The sequence below is a fragment of the Petromyzon marinus genome, chromosome 25 (assembly GCF_048934315.1).
Source record: "Petromyzon marinus isolate PM22_M1 ecotype Great Lakes invasive population chromosome 25, UKy_Petmar_22M1.pri1.0, whole genome shotgun sequence".
In the NCBI taxonomy this organism is placed as follows: Eukaryota; Metazoa; Chordata; class Hyperoartia; order Petromyzontiformes; family Petromyzontidae; genus Petromyzon; species Petromyzon marinus.
The window spans coordinates 9,728,806-9,753,010 of NC_133691.1; the positions used below are offsets into that span (position 1 = coordinate 9,728,806).

Consider the following 24,205-nt stretch of genomic DNA (forward strand, 5'->3'; position numbering starts at 1 on the left):
TCACAGTAAAGATGTCCAGGGATGCAATGCTTCTTATCGACACAGCGGAACTCACTGTCTGAACACTCTGGGATGACAATGATAAAAGGTTAAATATTGGTGACATTTTATACTTTGACAATTATGAATTTGTGCTGAATTTGCCCTAGCCGCTGTCCAAGTTACTTCATGGAATGCAAATTGACAGATATTTAGATAAAACACATCCGTCTTTAGGTTATCTATTGGCAGTTAATAGAGTAAGTCAGTAAACAAACCTCTTTCACAGTTGCTTTCATCAGATCCATCACTACAGTCAGTTTCTCCATCGCAGACGTAGAGTGGGTCCAAGCATTCGGTGTTACTGTTATTGCATTTGTACTGATTCGGAGTGCAAGCTGCAAAAACAATGTCAATTAATACCTTCCTATAAATGATACCGACATTTTCATTGGGATATGAAATTCTTAATTCAAAGTATACGTCCCATGTTTTAACTCACTGCAGTTGCTTTCGTCTGAATAGTCTCCACAGTCGTTGACTCCATCACACACGAACACTATTCCAAGGCAGATTCCATTGGCACAACGGATTTGGTTTGAGCGGCATTGGCAATTTGGAGTCTCATCACTCTGGTCTGCACAGTCGGGCTCCCCATCACAGTAAAGATGTCCGGGGATGCAATGCTTCTTTTCGGCACAGCGGAACTCACTGTCGGAACACTCTGGGATGACAACGATAAAAGGTTAAATAATGGTGACATTTTATACTCTGACAATAATGCATTTGTGCTGACTTTGCCCTAGCCGCTGTCCAACTTACTTTATGGAATGTAAATTGACAGATATGTAGATAAAATGCATACATCTTTAGGTTATCTACTGGTAGTTAATAGAGTAATTCAGTAAACAAACCTCTTTCACAGTTGATTTCATCAGATCCATCACTACAGTCAGTTTCTCCATCGCAGACGTAGAGTGGGTCCAAACATTCGCTGTTACTGTTATTGCATTTGTACTGATTCGGAGTGCAATCTGCAAAAACAATGTCAATTAATACCTTCCTATAAATGATACCGACATTTTCATTGAGATATGGAATTCTTAATTTAAAGTATACGTCCCATGTTTTAACTCACTGCAGTTGCTTTCGTCTGAATAGTCTCCACAGTCGTTGACTCCATCACACACGAACACTATTCCAAGGCAGATTCCATTGGCACAACGGATTTGGTCTGAGCGGCATTGGCAGTTTGGAGTCTCATCACTCTGGTCTGCACAGTCGGGCTCCCCATCACAGTAAAGTTGTCCAGGGATGCAATGCTTCTTATCGGCACAGCGGAACTCACTGTCGGAACACTCTGGGATGACAATGATTACAGGTTAAATATTGATGACATTTTATACTTTGACAATTATGAATTTGTGCTGAATTTGCCCTAGCCGCTGTCCAAGTTACTTTATGGAATGTAAATTGACAGATATGTGGATAAAATGCATCCATCTTGAGGTTATCTACTGGCATTTAATAGAGTAATTCAGTTAACAAACCTCTTTCACAGTTGCTTTCATCAGATCCATCGCTACAGTCAGTTTCTCCATCGCAGACGTAGAGTGGGTCCAAACATTCGGTGTTACTGTTATTGCATTTGTACTGATTCATAGTGCAATCTGCAAAAAACAACGTCAATTAATACCTTCCTATAAATGATAGAGATGTTTTAATTTAGATTTGGAATTTTTAATTTAAAGTATACGTCCCATGTTTTAACTCACTGCAGTTGCTTTCGTCTGAATAGTCTCCACAGTCGTTGACTCCATCACACACGAACACTATTCCAAGGCAGCTTCCATTGGCACAACGGATTTGGTCTGAGCGGCATTGGCAGTTTGGAGTCTCATCACTCTGGTCTGCACAGTCGGGCTCCCCATCACAGTATAGGTGTCCAGGGATGCAATGCTTCTTATCGGCACAGCGGAACTCACTGTCGGAACACTCTGGGATGACAATGATTACAGGTTAAATATTGGTGACATTTTATACTTTTGTATAGTAGTTAGTGACGTCATGTCACGCTCGCCCTCCGGTACGATGACGTCACGGATAGTGACGTCATGCACAGGGGGCGGGACGGTGACGTCATGTGCCCCTGGGGTATTCAAGCTGGAACCCGTCATGTGTTCAAGGTCGTCTGGAGAGTCCGGGAACGTGAAGGGTGGAAGTCAGGACCCAGGGTAGAGGGAAATTAGCACCGGACCAGTGTAGCCCCTGGGTGTGCTAGCGATCTCCCATTACCCTTTCCCTGGTGGAGAGATGGGACCCAGGGTAGGGGGAAATTAGCACAAGGCTAGGTTAGCCTGTGGGTGTGCTAGGGGATCCCCAGTACCCCTACCCCTTGGCACAAGTGAAAAATTCCTCCATCAGTTACTGGCATAAGCCTCCTAATAAACTGTTGGTGAAAGCCCTTCCAAAGATCTGTCTTCGTCTCATAATTTAGGCCTCAACAACTGGCGTCAGAAGAAGACTTTTTCAAGGCGATGCTCTTGAAAAAGCGGAACCCACCTGTTGTGTCTTCCGACGACACAGAGGCGGCGACCCGGGACTGGACGACCCTGGGCTCCATGGCCACGGTTATTGCGGCCACGGCTCGTGTGTCTACAGTACCAGTGGAGGATATCGGGTGCGTTGGGGAGACGGCCGCCATTAAAGGTCTTCCAGCGACCACGTGGCAGGCCGCCGCCATCTTGGCCATCGCGGCAGAGAAGTGGTCGGGAGTGGCCATTTTGGAGGTGCCACATGGTGTGCAGCCTGCTGCTGATGCAGCTGTGGCGCGGGAAGGAGCCGCGAGGAGAGGACGCTGTCGTCGCTGCGGGGGCTGGCGGGGGAGGCCCGGAGGGCATGCGGGGGCCGCGGTAGAGCCGCCATTTCGGTGGCTGGCCGGGACGCTGTTCCCGCCAAAACGCCGTTCCCGCCATTTTGGCGGGGGCGATGTTCCCGCCAAACTGCCGTTCCCGCCGACGTCAACACCTTTGGAGGCAGAGCTCTACACGTTCGAGTGGCACCCCGTCCTCCACTCGTCACAGCTTGTCAGGCGAGGCGTGACACGACACACACCGGCCCCTGTTGACACCTCATCCATCTTGCGTGCGCCGGGTTGTGAGTTCGTGTTATTTTTTTATTGTTTTCCCCCCGGGATGCGGGGCATCCAATTGCTTTTTAATAACTTGCGTCTGTCCATGGCGTTCGTGTCGGGTGTCCGCGTGTTACATTATTAGTTGATTATGGCGTCGGGATTGTTATGTTAAGGAGCCAGTTAATGATTAATTCGGCTAGGTGGGGGGTCTCGGGCTCGGTTAAGATCCAGTGGATTGCCGGGTTAATGATTTGTTGACACTTTGTTGGTTGCCGTTGCGGAGTTGCGATTGTTTTTGGGTATACAGTATGGAGCGTCGCTTGTGAGTGTTGTCAACGTGTGACTGTGGAAAACGTTGTTCATCATTGTTAATGTATAGCTGTGCTGTGATTGTTAACAGTGTATAGACTGTATGGAGCATTGCTCGAGATGGTTGGCTGTATGCAGACTGCATATACTGCATAGACTGCATACACTGTATTACTCCATTCGGTGATTATTGGGCGTTTTGTGTATTCATTTTTTTGCTCCTCAAATTGGAATGCCTGAGTCCCATGGTAAATGTTGAGGGAGATTTTGAAATGCAAGGTTCAAATTGTATGTGTTGTGAGGGTGTGAAATTGCGATTGTGCGGGGGATGATTGCCTTGGTTTGTGGCTCTGCCGTCATTGGTACGGAGCATTTAAATTGGGAAGCTGACATGCTGCCAGTGTTTGGAATTGTGGTGCTGGCTGTCAAATTTATTGGGGCGCAGATCCTGACCAGGATGGTCCAGGGGGTGTTGCGTGCCTAACATGTCAGTTGTGGTCCCGTCATGCTATGGCTGACGGCTTGACCTGGCCGCCCGGAGATTGAAACACTCCGTGGTGTGGATAGCCTAGTGGGCTGGGCGCTCACATGGCTCGGAGAATGTGGTCCCGTCATGCTACGGCTGACGGCTTGACCTGGTGGCCCGGAGGTTGAGACCCTCCGTGGTGCGTCTGGAGCTGTAGGCTCGCCCTGCCAGCCTGGAGATCGAGACACTCCCGAGGCGCGTTGCAACAGAGGGCTGGTGATTCGTGGTGTTCAGGCGTTGTTGTCCGGTTGTGTTGAGACTGTATCCCTCCGTTGTTAGGGTGCATGTTGTGCAGTAAGTGAGCGATGGTTGTTCTCGGCTCAGTCGGTACGGCTATAGGCGAGCGGTGCGGGTCTCGGAGGGAGACTCGGTCAAGGTTCCCCTGATAGGGCCGACGCGTGCACGTCGGAAAGGCGGGGGGTAATGCCTGGTGGCATGAGATGCCCGGGGTGGCCTTCAAGGGAGGGCTATGTTGTGCGAGCGTGGGAAACCACCGAGATGCGGATCGCGCGTGTAGCCGCCATTTTGGGCGAAGCGCGGGAAACAGTAGGGATGCGGTTTGCGCGGGCGGCCGCTATTTCGGCCAATTTTCACGCCGAACTATTTTCTTTAACTAAAATGCAGATCCTGGGGGCATCCCTGAAGTGCGGCTTCTTCGCCCCGGGACATGGGTTGGTTCTGACGCATGATGTCTCGACCCGGGATGTCGGATGACATCCTAAAAGGGGTGTGTGAGTGTGTGAGCGCTAGGCAGTTCTTCCGTCTTCGCTCTATCACCGTCTAGTGGATGGAACTTTGGCTGAGGGTCGGGGAACCCTGCCACCCGTGTTGTGTGGGTGAAGGTGTACATACAGTGGTACCCTGCAGATCAAACTTAATTCGTTCCAGATGGCCATTCCAACACCGATTTGTTCCAACATCAATTTGTTCGGGATCTGGTGCATTCCATCTCCGAGGTTCTACTGTATTTGGGTTCATTGCCGCGTTGGTTGTGCATCCAACGCGTCTGAATTTGTGTTATTCTTTTTCTTCTCTTCTCTCACGCCGGAATCCCCTCATCTCCACTACTCAGGGGCCGGGTGTCTGTTGTGTCCGCCGAGCTGGGCCACACGAGTTGTATGGCGCAAACGATGCCATGCCTTTGTGTGCGCCTGCAGAAGCCCTGCCAGTAATTCCACCAGCGGCGCCTCACCTGGCGGATTGGCCGGCGGACTTGACACCTGCCAGCACACCGCCGATTCTGACGCCGACGCGGCACGGGGGAGCGGGCCGGCCTCACGCACATGCTCGTGGGGCGTGCGGATACGGTGACGGCCAGTGGGGCCGTTTCTTCGTCCCCTGCCTTCTTCGGACACGCTCCGGTGTCCCGTGTGGAGACTGTCTCCAAGTTGCCCTGTACCGTGCTGCCCTAGTGTTGGGTTGTGTTCTAGCAGCCGGTCCTGTTCTCTTCACACACATGTCACTTGCACTCTTTTGATGTGGTTGTCTTCCCATCCGGGTTGCCGAGCTCTGCTCTCATAATGGTTGCAGCCGGGTCGGCTGATTTTTTTTCACGGGTGGGGGAGGGTGATGTAGAATAGTAGTTAGTGACGTCATGTCACACTCGCCCTCCGGTACGATGACGTCATGGATGGTGACGTCATGCACAGGGGCGGGACAGTGACGTCACGTCCCCCTGGGGTATTTAAGCTGGAACCCGTCACGTGTTCAAGGTCGTCTGGAGAGTCCGGGAATGTGAAGGGTGGAAGTCGGGACCCAGGGTAGGGGGAAATTAGAACCGGGCTAGTGTAGCCCCTGGGTGTGCTAGTGATCTCCCATTACCCTTTCCCTGGTGGAGAGATGGGACCCAGGGTAGGGGGAAATTAGCACCAGGCTAGGTTAGCCTGTGGGTGTGCTAGGGGATCCCCAGTACCCCTACCCCTGGGAACAAGTGAAATATTCCTCCATCAGTTACTGGCATAAGCCTCCTAATAAACTGTTGGCAAAAGCCCTTACAAAGATCTGTCTTCGTGTCATCATTTACACCTCAACACTTTTACAATTTTGAATTTGTGCTCAAATTGCCCTAGCCGCTGTCCAAGTTACTTTATGGAATGCAAATTGACAGATATTTAGATAAAATGCATCCATCTTTAGGTTATCTACTGGCAGTTAATAGAGTAATTCAGTAAACAAACCTCTTTCACAGTTGCTTTCATCAGATCCATCGCTACAGTCAGTTTCTCCATCGCAGACGTAGAGTGGGTCCAAACATTCGGTGTTACTGTTATTGCATTTGTACTGATTCGGAGTGCAAGCTGCAAAAAACAATGTCAATTAATACCTTCCTATAAATGATACATACTTATATTAAATTAGATATGACATTCATAATAGTATCATATAGTTAATATAATTAACTCACTGCAGTTGTTTTCATCTGAATAGTCTCCACAGTCATAGACCCCATCACACACATATTCTATTCCTAGGCATGTTCCATCGCCACAACGGATTTGGTCTGACCGGCATTGGCAGTTTGGAGTCTCATCGCTTTGGTCCGCACAATCAGCCACCCCATCACAGTACAGGATTCCCAGGATGCAGCGTTTATCAGCAGCACATTGGAAGTCACTTCCTGCACACTCTAATAAAACATAAATACATTTTGTCATTATTTTACCCTTCGAAAAAGAACAGGTGAAATGTTAGAAAATAATTAAGGAACCTTTTTTATGTTAGTCATAAACATTTTCTAGACAGTCACCTTTTTCACAGTCACTTTCATCTACAGTCCACTTCGCCATCATAATCATACAGCACATCCAAACGATTACCATATATTCACATCCTTATAGTTTCGTTTTAATGTTTGTGTTACATTAGGTAAATAAATGTTGGAAGCACTGGGTGTCTTACCAATATTCAAAGATGTTATCTGTACTGTCACTGGCAGATGTGTTGTCAATGCTGTCGGGGTTGTCTGTCCTGTTAAACAAGAATCAAGTGCATTTCAATTAACATTCAGCTACTGTAACTATGCCCCCATGCCCCACCACTTCAACAAATGTTATTAGCTGCAATAAATTCAACAGCTTACCAGGACTACAGATAAGGGACGTTCTGGGCTATCATCTCTTGGAAGACAAAATATATGAACGTTCAAAAAGGCCCAAAACTAATTTTCTTGATATTGAGTTCACTAACACAAATAGACAAACAGCCACTGATGCAGAGGAGATACAATTCAGTCACACAGCTTGTCTTCATGTGTCCTCACCCTCAACTCACACATTTCTCCAACATAGTATAAATAAAACACAGGAACAGGTATAAAATTGATGTCTTGGGTGACGTTGTCTCCGACAGTGGACCAGATTCCAGGGCACGGATCAAGGCAAAGGCTAGGGTTTGTAAACAACACGATGAATAATACAATGGTTTCCGAGGACTGTGGGCACTGGAAGTCCCACCACCTTCGCCGGCGCGCTGTCAACCAGCGGCGAGGCCGGGAGTGGGCGGACGGAACCACGCTGCTGGATCGACCACGTGTAGCCTGTAGGGATGCTAATATCTCCGTGTGTACTTGGAGAAGGAAGAGTATAAGGTTGGCCTGTGGTGTGCCCGAATGTGAATAAAGAAGAGAGTACCCTCTACACGACGTGTCGCGGAAGTCGCTCATTACACAAGTATACCCCCAATATATGTTCATTCGATTTACGATGATTCGTCATAAATTTAGACCTTTTTCATTTGTTTCATTATTGTTTTTTAAAATAAAAATTGGTATTAAAAAATCGAAATACCTCTAGTAAATGCACATTGTTACGTCGTTTGTTCGTGCGTGCATTGTATACAGTTCCATGCAATTTACCTAGGTGCAGTGTTTCGTAGCCACACCACTCGTTTGTGTTATTTTAGGTTTCTTGGTGACTAAATATTTTCTTAGGAATGCACGTTGAGTTACATAATGGATGCCCCATTATGGTAAAATACGTTTCAAAGTATGATGTATCACTTTACGTTCATGTCTTAAAGAACGCTAAACAAAATGTTATACATCGAGGTATGGTCAAACGTTAATGGTGGAGGTATGATAGGGGAGAGATGGTGGAAGGTGGGTTCCAGTGGAAGAGGCCAAGCAGTGGAGAAAGCAGCCATGGCGTGGAGGATGATGCTATGCGAGGACGAGGATGCCCCGATCGATATAGGCCGCTCCTCTCAGTAACCTTAAACTTTGTGCTGGTGCTTTATTTTATGGCGCTATTGCTCATGCTATAAGAACTGTTGCTATTGCAAATGATTTTACTTTATATATTTCCACTGTTGTATTTAACTGTTCAACTGTGCACATTTACAAAGAAGGACATGAACCCTCATTCGAATTTTAGTCATGTATAGACACAAACATTCGCTATAAATCGTGGTATGTAGAATTCGCCTAAAGCAACAAATAGCTTTCTTTAAACAGCATATACTGCAAATTCAGGAATGTAGCAAGCAATTTTAACCCTTGCTTACGAATATAACACGTTACGTATTTTTTTTTAATCTTTAGGATTAAGAGCTTGTACACTATTCCTAGTCATAGTGTGACCAAAAATCACCTTCATGGGACCTCCTTTGCCAGTACCAAAATATGATAATAGATTTTTCCCCTTTTTTTTGGCAACAAAACAGGTGTTAAGATGTTAATACACCAAACTGAAACCTTTTACAAGGAATCATGTCTGCATTAACCACAATGCTTTTGGTCAGAATACGCCTTTTGGCGTCCTCTGGTCTAACACCGTTTGAGACGAGGCTCAAAAGAAAGCTGTCTCTGGTATGGATCAATCAGTTTCAAGGAGAATTCCATGTTATCAGAGTACGTTTTTTGTTTGCATTCTGACCACAAGCATTGTGGTTAATGCAGCCATGATTCCTTGTAAAAGGTTTCAGTTTGGTGTTTTAACATCTTAACACCTGTTTTGTTCCCGGAAAAACCTATTATCAATAATCACCTGTTAAATGCGTATAATATTATAACTCAAGTCTACCATCAATGGAAAATCAACGGATTGCCTGAACTTATTAACTACAGCCTATCTGAAGCAGAATATATGTGGACAGATGGATTGTAGTGTCTAGAGAAACATGCATCCCATTCTCTTGTAAATCCAGGTTATGAAATGTCCTCCAAATAAAAATTGTCTATACATCCGAAATAGTGGAGAACTACATGAAATGGATATTCTTAAGTGGTGTATTACTACTCAACTGACCAAAAGTAATACTTTTATTCTTCTGAAGGTTCCAGATTTCCCAGTACAGCTACATCAAAGGGAGCATGTCCTGGGAAAACTGGGACCGGTGGTAACTCAACTATTATAACTGTGATTGATTATAAAATGTTTATATCACCATGAGCTTACTTCAACTTTAAAGTTATTCACCGTGTACTACATTCATTTATTCGAATACAAATACGAATGCATACATTTTATGTATATTTATGCAAACAAACTCCATACACCTTTTATTGAAATGACATGCATTTAAAATCCAGGAATCGTGACGTCACCCATTATGTAAAGACAAGTCTATTCTTGTGTAATCGGGTCTCTCACTTTCAGGTCACGTCGGTGCCACTTCTCGTTTCAACCCAGATTAATCTGACTACTGTTCAGATTCTATGGCAGCTATTCTTGTGGGTCGGGTCTTATCACTGCCATGTATTTTGAAAAATCTAGTTTTACTCGTCAGATAACATGTGGAAAATCTTTGCTCATCCTGCAGTAGAGCCGACTCGTGGAAGCCGAAACCAGCTGACATGCGCGGTGCTCCACACCAATGCCCACAGTCCTGCCCGCACACGTACTAACTCACGTGTTTTAGAGGCGGCTCAGAGGTCAGAGCACTGAGCTGGCACTGCCGAGATTCTGGGTTCTCACGAATAGCGAGTTGATGGTCTCAGCCCAGTCACCAACGATTGGACAAAATAAACAACAATAAACTTATATTTTTACTTCATTTAGCTCAATCCCAGATATGAAAATGTAAATTAAAGCTGTATATTTTTTTAAATGTCATGTTACGTACATTATTTTTTGTAGCAAAGTGTGTGGCAAATTCTGCCTCTACCGTGTTAACCAGCAAGCTATTTCACTTGTCAGTCCCACCTGAGGTCGTATAGTCGTTCCAATTTCTTTAAGTGGCTAATGGCAGTGCGATTTGTGATACTCATGTAGTGGTTGAACTTTACACGAACAACTTTTGTCTTTCTTCAACCACTTTATTTTCATCGTTTAACACGTCCTCCACACTCCACCGTATCCCGGACACCGCGGCTCATTCGCCGTGCTTCGCCCGTCTCGCTCACCACCTTGGTTCCCAGTATCACGTCGCTTTGCTCCGCACACACGTCTTCAACTCCTCTATTCCTACGCTCTCTCCACTGCTGGCTATCCTCCTCAGCTCCTCCGCTATACAGCGTCGTCGCACACAGCGAAACCCAATCTCACTTCTGTCTCCGCACACCTCGTCTCCAGCTCCTCTATTACTACGCTCTCTCCACTGCTAACTGCTCCATCTTCTTCAGCTTCGCTATCACTATGCCGACTCCACTGCTAACTGCTTCGTCTTGCTTCAGCTTCGCTATCACTATGCTCACTGCACTGCTAACTGCTTCATCTTGCTTCGGCTTCGCTATCCTCACTCCACTGCTAACTGCTTCGTCTTGCTTCAGCTTCGCTATCACTATGCTCACTCCACTGCTAACTGCTTCGTCTTGCTTCAGCTTCGCTATCACTATGCTCACTCCACTGCTAACTGCTTCGTCTTGCTTCGGTTTCGCTATCACTATGCTCCAACTCTCTTCTAAACTCTGTTTCCGAACTCAACGTCTTCACCGCACAGCTCCCAACTCCAATCTCCTCCTCTCTCTCTCTCTGTCTCCCCCCAATTTATCCCCATTCTCATTATCGCTAATTAATTGGTCCGCGTGCCTCAGCACGCCTCGCGTCTTCAACCACCTGCCTTTTTCCAGACACCTCGACGCCTCCTCGGCCCCAGCAACAGCACCAACCAATCACAGCCCTTCTGGCTTAATTGGCCCGACTGTTACCTCATCACCCCAGCCTCTTCACCTGGCTGTCCTAACACGACCCCACTGTTTCGGCCGTCTCCTCAGGCTGACCCCAGATAAACCCCACACTGTCCGTGTGATCAATACAATCGCGCAGTTTCCCCAGCACACCTTCCTACTCCACTACACTCATATGAAATGAGTGGGTTAAAAGAATTATCCAATATTATTAGCCATACATATAAATCGTTACTACAGTGGTTCTAACTTGATTCGAAGCTTTCGTGACTGCAGAAATTACTCTTTGGATATTTCGGCAAAGTCACGTAGAAAATCAAATCAAATAATAATAGAACCATTGTCTCTCCTCCAGCCACTGTGGTCCGGAATTCCACACTACTCCACTCATTTGTCCTCCGCAGTCCTCTCTCTGCCCTGGCCCCTCCCCCCTCTTTCTATTTAAGGCCTCGGCACAGAGTGGTTGTCCTTCTGTTTGTCTTGGTGTGTGTCTTTGTGTGTCTCTCTCTGTATGTTGTCTGCCTGTGTTGTTTCTGCGTCTGTGTTTTATCATTAATGTCGTATTCTTTAATGATTTTATTTGATTTTCCATGTGACTTTACCGAAAGAACCAAGAGTACAGTGGTTCTACTTTAAGTGGTACCAATTTCTGCTCTGGTCCAGCGACTAAAAAGTATTGCACTTGCCTCCTTGAAATCCGAATGGCTAGTGTACTCTGTCTCGCGACAGGACACAACAGCACAATCGGTAGTGGCGGCTCGTGACATTGGCACTAGGTGGGGCTGTTGTGAGTGACTTGAAAATATGGTGTTCAAATTAAGAAAAACCTTGTCATGTTATTGGCCTTCCCGTGAAAGTGATATAACTGTCTTATCTACCAAAAGGTAGGCATTTATAAACAATATGAAACAAAACAAAAAAGCTCTCAAATGCTGTCCCCATGACCCTCAAGTCCACACGACACAACCCCTTTGACACTGCCAAAAGCTGTGACCTGTTACATTTGCACAGTGAGACCTCGCAGCGTGATATCGTCTCATTACAGCCCTGGGCGCCTTTTTCATCACCCTGAATGGGTCTCAAACGGCATGGCTAAAATGTGAAGCTAATCGCAATGAACGAAGGGATATCTCTCACTCGGACGCCTTCACAGCCGCCCCCCGGTAAAAATCAGGCTGTGGTGTTACAGTGGTTTCTAATATGAACAACTTAAAAATGTTATCTTCATTAGGCAATTCACGTTGAATGAAGCGTATTTTTTTTTTAAACACAGAAAATTAATTTCTCAATTAGCTGGTTCAACAATTTTGAGAATATTTTTACTACTGATTTGAACTTTCCGGGCCTTTTTAACATATAGGCATTTGCGACCAATATCATCCATAATACAGGTTTTTTTGGGTTAAATCACGTAAATGTGTGTCGTTAAACCCGGCACCACCCGACAGCCAATTAGTAAGGTTTGTCACGTAAACAGAACATGTCAATCAGGCGACTGATGAAGCTAGTTATAATTACTGGTGAAACGTCGTACTCAGATTGTAAATGTTGTGGCTTGACTCTCCAACACATCAGTGTGCTGGACTAGTAACGAATTGGCATGTTCTGTTTACATGACAACCCTTACTAATTGGCTGTTGCGGGTGGTGGTGGATTAACGACACATTTATATATTTATGTGATACAGTGCCAGATTAAGCTTGTGCGGGGCCTGTAGCATATGTTATAAAGGGGCCCTAAATATAAAAAAAACACAATTTTTTTACTTGCATAGCAAAGTAATTGTATGTTTTCATTTTCTATACAGCCAGATAATATGACAAATCGCTAGCCTTAAACACCCAGTAGTTCATAAAAGTTGAAGACAGTATAGTACTATAGTTATAGAGCAAGTACAGAATCACTGAACCAGAATTGATAACTGGAAAGCATTTAGCGCGGGGCCTTTGAAAGTGCGGGGCCCGTAGCTACTACATATATATGTAGCTACTACATATATGTGTAGTGTTGTAGATTTCAGGTGGACAACTTGTTGTCTTTTTCTTTCCGGGCCACTTTATTCACGATGTCGACATTACAGCACTTGTTGCAGCATGCTGAGATTCCGCCGTGCGCCGCTCGTTCGCTCTCTCACTCGCCGCCTCCCGGTCTCACTCTCTGCGAACCTTCCTTCGTCCCTTCGGCTGCCGTGTCTCGCTGTCTCAGCGGCTCGATACCACGGCAGCCGCGGCGTTTAAACGTGCCCACGTACGGACTGCGCTCATGCCCTTAGCGCCTCTACCCCTAGCCTATACGAGTCCATACAGGACTACTCCCACACAGGGATAGCTAACCTATGCTGGTCCGGCTTCAACTTGTCTTGTCTTCTGTCTTCAGCCCACTGTCCCTCCGAGCTCGTTCGCTCGTCTTATATAGCCCTCGCGACCCTTCCAGAACATCCTGTCCGGAAGATTCCTCTATGTGATTGACAGGTACCGGTCCCTTCAATTCCGGTCCATATCCTACTTTAATTACATCAACGGTCTTCCCGCACCTGGCCGCTCTCAACGTTCCCCAGCCGCGTCGTGCTCCCATTCACGTGGCGACGCTCGCCAACTAACTACCTTCCCCTGGCAGCCGAGCGCGGACATGCAGCCGTTATAAACACGCGCCGTCGCGCCACTACATATGTAGTTTATTGTAAAAATTCGGTCACATTCCCTGTGATCACTGTTACGTTGCAATTATGGCTTTATTTTTTTGGTGATTTCGAAAACGTTTTTTGGTATGGACATGTTTGTTTTGTTGTAGTACGGAGTTAGACTGATGGTCTTAATCTAAGTTTTATTGTGTTTGTTGTTGTTGTTTGACTTGCATCCCACTGGCATTTTTTGCACACAGCGTTGGTGTACGGTGCTTTTTTCAGGAATATTTTGTTGTTTTTTTCATGGATTTTCTGTTTGCACAGTCACATAGTCACTTTAAGATGTTTATCTTGTTCGTGTTTTTGTTTTTTTGTTTGTTGTGGTTGCACCCGATTCAAGAGCCGAATGGCTCACAGGGCTATACCAAAATAAAAAAATAATAAAAAATAAAGTAGTAGCTACATATATGTATTATGTACATACATATATATGTAGTATATGTGTAGAGGTGTTACGGGAGGGTAACACGCGGTTGTATAATGGTGGCCACAAACACGTCCGCAACGGCCACCACCCTGGGGGGCTGGTGGGGGATGCTGTGATCCCTCCCAGCCCCGCCCCTCAGTGAAGAGGCCGTTACCTCTTCCAGTGTCAGGGTCGCTATTGTAATTGAGATATCTGTAATAAATACGTGTTGCCTCAAGTCAACAGTCTCCGACGTCAATAAGGGGTCAGAAGTGGTTTTACCTGCACGAGATGGACACGAGGAGCACAGTTCGTGCGCACGAACCAGGCCAAATTGACGACTCTGCAGAGGCGGGTCGGCTGGAGTTGGAGCGATGCCGGCGCTTCAACAGCCATCGCAGCCGCCAGACATGCCGCCACAGTCAGGGTGTGGGCTCTGGGATGCTTACTCCCGCCTCGCTGAACTGCTGCTCGCCGCTGCATCCATAATGGAATAAATTACCCGTCCGGGAGGAGCGGTGGACAAATTTAAATTGCCGCCATTTCTGCGGTGGACTCCGGGAGTGGCGGGGGCCGGGCGCACCACGTGGGATGCGGCATCCAACCACCGCTCGCCACGTCATCCTCAAGTGACGGGCACAGCCGTAGCCAACCAGCAATCTCCGCGCCAGAAGTGCTGTGACCTACAGAGGGGGCCGCCATTGCACTGTACGAGTGCTGTATGTGACCATCATCGGCCGGAGATGGAGCAAACGTTCCAGCAGCGACTGCCCATTTTAACAGTTTTCACAGCTGAGGGAGGCGACTGAGGAGCTTTCCACCGACGCTTCCTCGCTCACCAAAAGATATCGGGCTGGTCCGACGATGAGGCGCTGTGCGCCCTCCCGGCGACTCTGGATGACGACGCTCTGGCCACCCTCATGTCAACCCCGAAAGCAAGTCGCTCTACACTAACGGCAGCACTTCGGTTGATGGCCACTGTATACGGGCCACCGTCTGCGAGTCGCCACCACTTCCATGACCGGCGGAAGGGCGCGAAGGAGATGCCTCTCGCCTACCGCACAGCTCTTCTGGCCCTTGCTAAGGCAGCTTTTCCACAGATGGACTGTGAAGGCATCGATGCCATGGTGACGGAGAAGCTCCTAGCGTTGGTCCAGGAGTTGGGCATCATCGTCCTGGCAGCGGATGAGGCGAATATATGCTCGTTGCGAGTTGCCACTAACGAGCACTCGGACCAGGTCAGTGGTCCGAGTTGGCTCATAGGGTGGTTGCTGCGTCGGCCGGGTCGTCCGTGGTTGCGGGTTCTATTGAGGGGGTCGAGGTTCGGGTGCTGGTTGACACTGGGGCGTCGGCAACAATTATTTCCGACCTGATTTATAACATACTTCCTGTTCAATGTCGACCATTACTGCCCGTTGACGTTCCGTGCTATGCGGCAAACGGAGGATCCTTGGGCATTGTCGGTCAAATCCGGGTGAGAATTTCTATCGGCGATATTAAACTGTCTGGGCCAGTCTTGGTTTCATCCTCTCTCGCAGTCCCATGTTTATTGTGAACGGATTTTTTGTCTAAAATGCCGATTAAGATCCTCATTGATCAGGGCTGTATTGAGCTTCCTTCGGGTCGCCACATTGCGTTTTTGGCTTCTCCCAGCGGTATACACACGGCCTGTGCGACTGTACAAGCTATGGTCACCCAGACGGTACACATACCGCCTGGGTCACAGATGTTGGTTCCCCTACAGTTGCGAAAACCTCTCAGCATAGGGGTAGCAACGCATGGGGTCCTTTTGGGTCTGTCAAACGGAGCAATGAGGGGGCTGGAGTTGTTGGTGGCTCAGACGATAGTGTGAGGAGACAGGAGTCCTTTCGTCATGGTTCTAAATGTGGGCTCGCGGACGGCTGTGGTCCCACAAGGAACCGTGCTCGCTCACGCGATGACGGCACCAATGGGGGAGCCGGTGGTTGGGCATGTACATACCGGTCCCGCTCCACATCCAGAACTAAGCCGGGATCATGGGTGGTTGGATTCACTTTGTTCTGGATCAAGTGACCTATCCAGTTCACAACTTGCTGCACTGCGCGCCCTGTTGCTTGAGTTTTCGTTTTTAGCAACCACAAATATGATATCGGTTGCACTGACTTGTTACGTCATCATATTGACACTAGTAACACCGCCCCCGTTCGGCAAAATCCCTTCCGGCTAAGTCCCGCCGAGAAGGACCATGTCATATCGTCTGTTAATGACATGCTGTCTGCGGACATCATTTCCCCTTCCACCAGTCCATGGGGGCCCCCATCGTGCTCGTCAAAAAGCACGATGGGTCTCTGAGATTTTGTGTGGATTTTAGTCACCTTAATAAGATCTCTGTGGCCGACGCATATCCACTCCCCAGTATGGACGAATCATTGGACGCCTTGGCAGGGGCACAATATTTCTCCACGTTAGACCTGCTATCGGGATTTTGGCAACTCCCCCTTGACGAGGAGTCAAAACCCAAGACCGCTTTTAGAACACCCGTGGGCCTATTTCAGTTTAATCGGTTGCCTATGGGACTCCACTCAGCTCCCGCGACATTCCAACGCTTGATGGAATTGGTTTTGGCCGGTCTCCAATGGGATACCTGTTTAATTTACCTGGACGATGTCATTGTGTTCAGCAGGACGTTCGAGGAACACCTCGAACGTCTACGGGCAGTATTTCTGAAAATGCGGTCCGCTAAATTAAAGTTTAAACCACAGAAGTGCCACCTCCTCCGGGAATTTGTGCGGTATTTGGGGCACATAGTGAGTCGTTCAGGTATCTCTACTGATCCCGCTAAAACACAGTGCGTCAGCTCCTGGCCCACGCCCACTTCGGTCAGTGAGGTCCGTAGCTTCATAGGATTTGCCTCCTACTATCGGCGGTTCGTCGCACACTTTGCCACGATAGCCAAGCCCCTCCACGCTCTAATGGCGAAAGGCGTTAAATTTTGCTGGGGTCCTGAGGAGGAGGCCGCCTTCCACTCCCTCTGTGACGCCCTCGTGAGTGCTCCGCCCCTGTGTTACCCTGATTTTACTGCGCCTTTTCTGCTCGACACGGATGCCAGTAACACCGGCATTGGCGGAGTGCTCTCGCAGGTCATTGGAGGAGTCGAACGCGTCATCGCCTATGGTAGCATGGTTTTATCACCAGCAGAACATTGGTATTGCGTCACCCGTCGCAAACTATTGGCTATCGTTTTTTTTATCCAACAGTATCAGCCGTATCTTTACGGACGGCACTTCATTGTCCGTACGGACCATGCGGCGTTACAATATGCACTCCGTGTTGACCAGCCATCAGGCTAATTGTCTCGATGGTTGGAAGTCCTGCAGGACTACCAATTCACAACCACTTACTGAAAGGGTGTTCGCCATACAAACGCTGATGCCCTGTTGTGACTGCCCGTCGGCGGGGAATGTGCATGCTTTCTTGGGTCGGGACGTTGCAAACCGAAATGTGTTGTCCCGTCCATGGTTTTGGCCGCCGCCGCTAACGCACCGGCTCCGAGTATCTCTCTCTCTCAAATGGGTGGAGATTCGTTACTTAATTTGATCCTCGCTGACTGTGTCGTAAGGCTGGCGGCTCCACGGATGGTCGGGGAGGGGTCGATTCTTGGATATTGCGGGAGGGTCTCCTTATGAATTGGGACGGGAAAGCCCTTCATTATAAAATCGTCGTGTCTTCTGCCTTACGGGGTAGGATCATCCTGGCCGCTCACGAGCAGCTGTTGCATTTAGGGTTTCACAAGACCCTAGCCATGCTCCGCCTTGACTTCTTCTGGCCAGGCATGAATAAGGATGTGTCGATCGTTCTCAGAGGATGTGTACAGTGTGCCCAGCGGAAACCGCCAGCCAAGGCGGCCAGTCCGTCGCTGCAATCCATTCCAGTCTCCCGCGTCAACGAGCTCGTCGTGCTCGACAGGGCTATGTCCTGGACAAAGGCGCACCGGAGCGGCTGCTGACTGATCAGGGAAATAATTTCTTGAGCTTCTTACTGCGTGAGGTGTGCGACCTTTTGGGTACAAAAAAAGTGCGTACCTCCCCTTACCACCCGCAGACGGATGGGATGGTGGAGTGGCTCCACAGGACGCTCATGTCCATGCTGTGCCATCAGGTGTGCGAATCTCAGGTGGATTGGGACCTCCAAATCCCGGGTGTTCTTGCCGCCTATAGGATAGCTCCCCACGCGGCAACTGGGTATTCCCCATTCTTCCTGATGTATGGCAGGCATGTTGATCTGCCCGTGGATGCCCAGTTGGGGATTCCGGCGCCCCACCCAAAATCCAAGTTGGCCGATCATGTCAAAATCAACCTTTTGAAATTGGCCGAGGCATGGGAGGCTGCGGCTCAGCATTCGAGCTCTCGCCAAAAGGCGAACGAGCGGTTGCGCGCACACCGCACACACACCCACGAGTGGAAGCCTGGCGATAAGGCCTGGTTACACTGTCCGTAGGTACCATTGGCGACATCCCAAAAACTGCTGAAGCCATGGCGGGGGCCGGTTGAGGTTGAGCAGGTCGCACGGCCACAATGTGTTTGGATTAAGTGGGGGAAACGGCTATGGTATGTTCACTCATGACGGCTGAAACCATTCATTTCACCTCATTCCTACCCTACATGTCCTACGGGCCGAGCATGTAATGTGTCCGTCGACTCAGGAAATGTTGTGCCGTCGCCTTATCCTCACATGCCACTGACTGTTCCACTTCCAGGCACACCGGAATTGACGGCTGAAACAGCGCATCGGCCGCTGGAGCCGGACGATGATTGTGGAACCAGGCAGCCCACACCGTGCTCTCAGGGGCTGCCTGCCTCAACCCCCAGACAACCATTCCCTGCCCCGTACAACGGACCAGCCATTCGGACTCGTGCTAAATCACACCGGTTTTCGTGAGGGATGTATACTCACTGTCCAGATGTCCTTCTTCTCCTCACGAACTATGCGTCGGGTCGGTCGAGTTGCGTCGCGGGCTCCGGTGCCGGGGGGGAGGGTTTTTTGTTGTTGTGTGCTGTTTATAGTATTTATTTGTACAGGTGGGTTGGGGTAATTTATTGCGATTGTTGTTGTTATTGATGTGTTGTTCTTGTTATTGAGGCACATGTGATTCTGGTTCTTGTTAAGTGCTTTATTGTTGAGTGTTGTTGCAGCTGGGACGGCTTCATCAGTCAAGATGAAGAGCCAGTGAAGAACGAAGACCGACTAGCCAGACCCTGGAACTCCTTTGACTCGCTGCCCTTTTGAGGGCCGGGCAAAGCAAGCCAGGGTGCGACACCAGAGCCGCGAGGACCGATGTCCTTCTGAGGGCCGGACTCGTGGGCTGGTGATCGAGACCTGTGCCGAAGCTGGGCCAGGTCTATAGCCTCTCAAGAGAGGACTGGGTTAGAGGGACGTAGGGAGCTAGCGTGGGCTTAAGCTCGGGAACACTTCCCTCTGTGAAGCACGGGTGAAGAGGCCGTTACCTCTTCGAGTGTCAGGGTCGCTACTGTAATTGAGATATCTGTAATAAATACATGTTGCCTCAAGTCAATAGTCTCTGACGTCAATAAGGCCACTACATATGTAGTAGCTACTACATATATGTAGCTACTAGGATAATCCGGCACTGACGCGATCTAACCCAAAAAAAACTGTATTATGGACTTCCGGACCTTCTCCGTTTTCGTGTTCCCATGTGTTTCTCCCGATTTGTTGCCTGCATTGGTATTTGCATGTCCATGCACGGTTACCCTTCCCTTCCCCCACCTCTACAGCCTATATAAGTCCCTGTGCGTTACCCCTCCGAGCATCTTTCTGTGTGTGCCCCTCCATGTGTGTATGTCTCTTGGTGTGGTGTTGTTCGTTGTGTCTCTCTGTACTACCCAAAACACCTTTCCCTGTGTCTTCTCTGTGTATGTATCTCTGCTACCTCGTACCTCGTGTCTGTTCACGAGTCATTATCCACTGTTTACGTTGGTGTATTCAATCTAGAAGATGAACACAAGATTTAGCAGTCTTTTGAAATACGTGTTTAACCCGGTTTAGTGTCTAACTTTGTTGTTAGCCCACGGTGTTGCATCGCATTATATTTCTAAGGTTTGCTGAGTTCGCATCTCCCATCTTCTTGCTGTATTTGCCTCCGTGCATTTTATTTCTACATACGTGACTTTACCGAAATAACCAATGAGTATAGTAATTCCCTCAGTCTCGGTGTGCTCTGCGTGTGATGTCCCTCTGTGTGTCTCCTTGCGCGTCTCCCTGCGCGTCTCCTATCTTCTTGCTGTATTTGCCTCCGTGCAGTTTGCCATTCTCTGTGTGCTCTGTGTGTGATGTCCCTCTGTGTGTTCCCTCGGTGTGTGGTTTACGCCATTTTCACCTGAGGACGAGCGCTTGTTGTTGCGTTAGAAACGTCGTGATTTATTTTATTTTATTTCGACATACGTGACTTTACCGAAACAACCAATGAGTATAAAGCATCACATATTCTTTTGTATGACCGTTACTGCATTATCAACTGTTCAAGTCATATCAATTTCCCCAGTGAGAAATACGAACATTCAGGACTCACCTTGGGCACTTAACAGGACCGCCAGGAGGGTTAGAAGACGTAAATAATTCCATGCCATTTTCCCCTCTGTTAACCTTAACTGCGACACAACCAATGGGAACAACAGTAAACGAAATACAGTAACATCAGAGATTTTTTTTTAAACATAGCTCAAACGTTCGCAACTATACATTTAATTCTACAATGTTGCGACATCTCAATGCTGGAGGAAACACTCTTGATACCAAACCAATATTGTTAATTAACGTCACTGCAATGTACCCCCCCCTCCCTCTCCAAAAAAAAGTGCAAGCTGATCAGATGATGTCTTATCTGATGATGTCTTCAGCAGAACTGCGAGCACCCGCGTGGCAGTGAGGTTGCGACGCGTGGACAATGCGTGCACACACGAGCAGAGAGAACGGAACACGGGCGTGGCAACACGTCGGACAAACGTACAAAGTCTTACCGGCGTTTGAGTTGTACAAGTCTTTAGCGCGCACACTCACACACACGCTCATCCACTCGTATGGAGCAAATACATTGTCGTACTTAATCAAGCGGCAGGTTTGATAAGACAGTCCTGACGACGATGTTGACGAGTGAACACCTCCAAGCAATGCCACTCACGTTCCTAAGCGCACGGCTTGTTTAAATAGTTTGTTCACTATGAATGGCACCGAATGGCTATGAGGAGGTTTAAACAATGCACTCTCATACCCCCCCCCCTCCCCAAAAAACCGGTTTTTACCACCACAAAACTTGTTCCAGGAAAAGTCAATGGTTTAAGAAATACGACCTGATACGCTTCAGAGGAGACGCAGTAAAACATTAAATCTGGGATGGCAAACCCACCTTCGTTCCTGGATTATCTTTGCCACTTGGGTGCTTAACTAAGTTGCCAAATCCTAAATTACCATTGTTAATTTGAGCGCTAAAGCTGTAAAGAGTAAAATTGCGGCATCCCAAAGTAAAGACAAACACAATAGTAACATAATGGGACCTCCATTACCAGTATCAAAATATAAAAATAGATCTTTGTGCTATTTGCCTTTCGACGTTCTCTGGTCTAACACTGTTTGAGACTAGGCTCTAAAGGGGCCGTCCATAAATGACGAAGGGGGGGGTTGAGAAATGTGACGTCACATCAAAATGCGCAATTTTAAATAAATATAGACGACACGTTCTACTTAATTAAATAGACTTTTTAATAAATGTTTTCTCCTACATCAGAGTGCAGCGCCACATTAAATACGCATTACAATGACAACAGTTTAAAGCGATTTGAAGCATGTTTTTTTGGGGGGGGGGGGCAGGCAGAGCTTTGTGACGTCATATTTGATGGGGGGGGGGGTCTGACTTTTTGTGACGCCGTGTAACTAGGGGGGGGGGGTCAAAAATCGTTCAAAATCGCGTGACGTCATGGACGGCCCCAAAGAAAGCTGCCTCTGGTGTGGAACAAATCAGTTTAAAAGACAATGCATATACTGTCAGAGCATGTTTTTTTTGTATGCACGTTAACCACAAGTATATGTGGTTAATGCAGACATGATTCCTTGCAAAAGGTTTTCGTTTGGTGTTTTAACATCTTAACACCAATTGTATTGCCAGAAAGGGTGAAACCTATTCTCATACAACCAGCTGCTTCGCCCGTCCTAGGACGGAAGCTGTAATATTTACGAAAAAAAATCGACCAGAGTATCATTGTATCGTGTGTAAATTTAATGGCAGTGAATCTTGCACGAAAGTACGTCATCAAACACTTCACTGCAGTACACTGTAGCACTGTCTTAATGGCAGTGGTTCTTGCACAAAACTACGCCATAAAACACCTCACTTAATGTCACTGTAGCACTATGAACTCGTGTCTATTTTACCATAATGTAGAGGCATACATTAGGCTTACCTTTTGACTCAAGTGCTGAAGAAATAAATACACCAAATCCACTTTGTTGCTGCGTAGAATGATTTATCACATTCACTATCAAACGTCAAACTTAAAGCGAATTTGCGAAAATAAATCATTTCTGCTGTAAAAATCCACCCGCGCATGATTCTTGTATTATTGACGAGGGGATGCGGCATGTGGAGTGACGTCACACGCGTCACACATTTCTGGGCTATTATTATAGTAACACATTTCTGGGCTATTATTATAGTAACACATTTCTGGGATATTATTATAGTAACACATTTCTGGGCTATTATTATAGTAACACATTTCTGGGCTATTATTATAGTAACACATTTCTGGGCTATTATTATAGTAACACATTTCTGGGCTATTATTATAGTAACACATTTCTGGGCTATTATTATAGTAACACATTTCTGGGCTATTATAGTAACACATTTCTGGGCTATTATTATAGTAACACATTTCTGGGCTATTATTATAGTAACACATTTCTGGGCTATTATAGTAATAGCAACAATTTGTTGCCGTGTTTCGCAGAGCCGAGTAGTGCTGCACTTCTGCATTCCATCGCTCGAGGCAAGAGTAATTGGACCTTGTATCTGTATTAATATTTGAAAGCTGCTGAACTGCAAGGTGATCAGATGTCAGTTAATATACAGTATTGCATTTAGGAACCTGTATGACCAGATATTTGAAGCATACCTTGTATAAATGGGGTTTCTCTGGGTGCTCAGGAAATACACCCTGAAATATGCAAATATTTGGGTTGTGTAATGTGGGTTTTTGTGAAGGGGGTTTGTTCACAAAAGCTTGCTGTGGTTTGTGCGCGACGAGAATGTTCAGAATCGTTCCAGGGTGGAGACGGTAAACTTAGTGTGGCACTAATACAATGTACAGTGAGGGAAAAAAGTATTTGATCCCCTGCTGATTTTGTACGTTTGCCCACTGACAAAGAAATGATCAGTCTATACTTTTAATGGTAGGTTTATTTGAACAGTGAGAGACAGAATAACAACAACAAAAATCCAGAAAAACGCATGTCAAAAATGTTATAAATTGATTTGCATTTTAATGAGGGAAATAAGTATTTGACCTCTCTGCAAAACATGACTTAGTACTTGGTGGCAAAACCCTTGTTGGCAATCACAGAGGTCAGATGTTTATTGTAGTTGGCCACCAGGTTTGCACACATCTCAGGAGGGATTTTATCCCACTCCTCTTTGCAGATCTTCTCCAAGTCATTAAGGTTTCGAGGCTGACGTTTGGCAACTCGAACCTTCAGCTCCCTCCACAGATTTTCTATGGGATTAAGGTCTGGAGACTAGCTAGGCCACTCCAGGACCTTAATGTGCTTCTTCTTGAGCCACTCCTTTGTTGCCATTTTCAATGCCCTGGCTGAGGGAAGGAGGTTCTCACTCAAGAGTTGACGGTACATGGCCCCGTCCATCGTCCCTTTGATGCAGTGAAGTTGTCCTGTCCCCTTAGCAGAAAAACACCCCCGAAGCATAATGTTTCCACCTCCATGTTTGACGGTGGGGATGGTGTTCTTGGGGTCATAGGCAGCATTCCTCCTCCTCCAAACACGGCGAGTTGAGTTGATGCCAAAGAGCTCAATTTTGGTCTCATCTGACCACAACACTT

At 47.3% G+C, this 24,205-nt stretch overlaps 1 long non-coding RNA gene across 3 annotated transcripts; it reads right to left on the minus strand.

Moving 5' to 3' along the window:
* Positions 1-5,766: 5,766 nt before the first annotated feature.
* LOC142929141 (uncharacterized) lies at positions 5,767-23,052 on the minus strand. 3 transcript variants are annotated; one of them, XR_012945314.1, is made up of 4 exons: positions 22,553-23,052; positions 20,668-20,746; positions 6,846-6,914; positions 5,767-6,573 (listed from the first exon to the last, which is right to left on the minus strand). It is a non-coding gene; the product is annotated as an uncharacterized LOC142929141 (long non-coding RNA). The 3 variants fall into 3 exon arrangements; XR_012945313.1 differs by lacking the exon at positions 22,553-23,052 and adding an exon at positions 21,116-21,860; XR_012945312.1 differs by lacking the exon at positions 22,553-23,052 and having other exon boundaries at positions 20,668-21,856.
* Between the last annotated feature and the right edge of the window lie 1,153 nt (positions 23,053-24,205).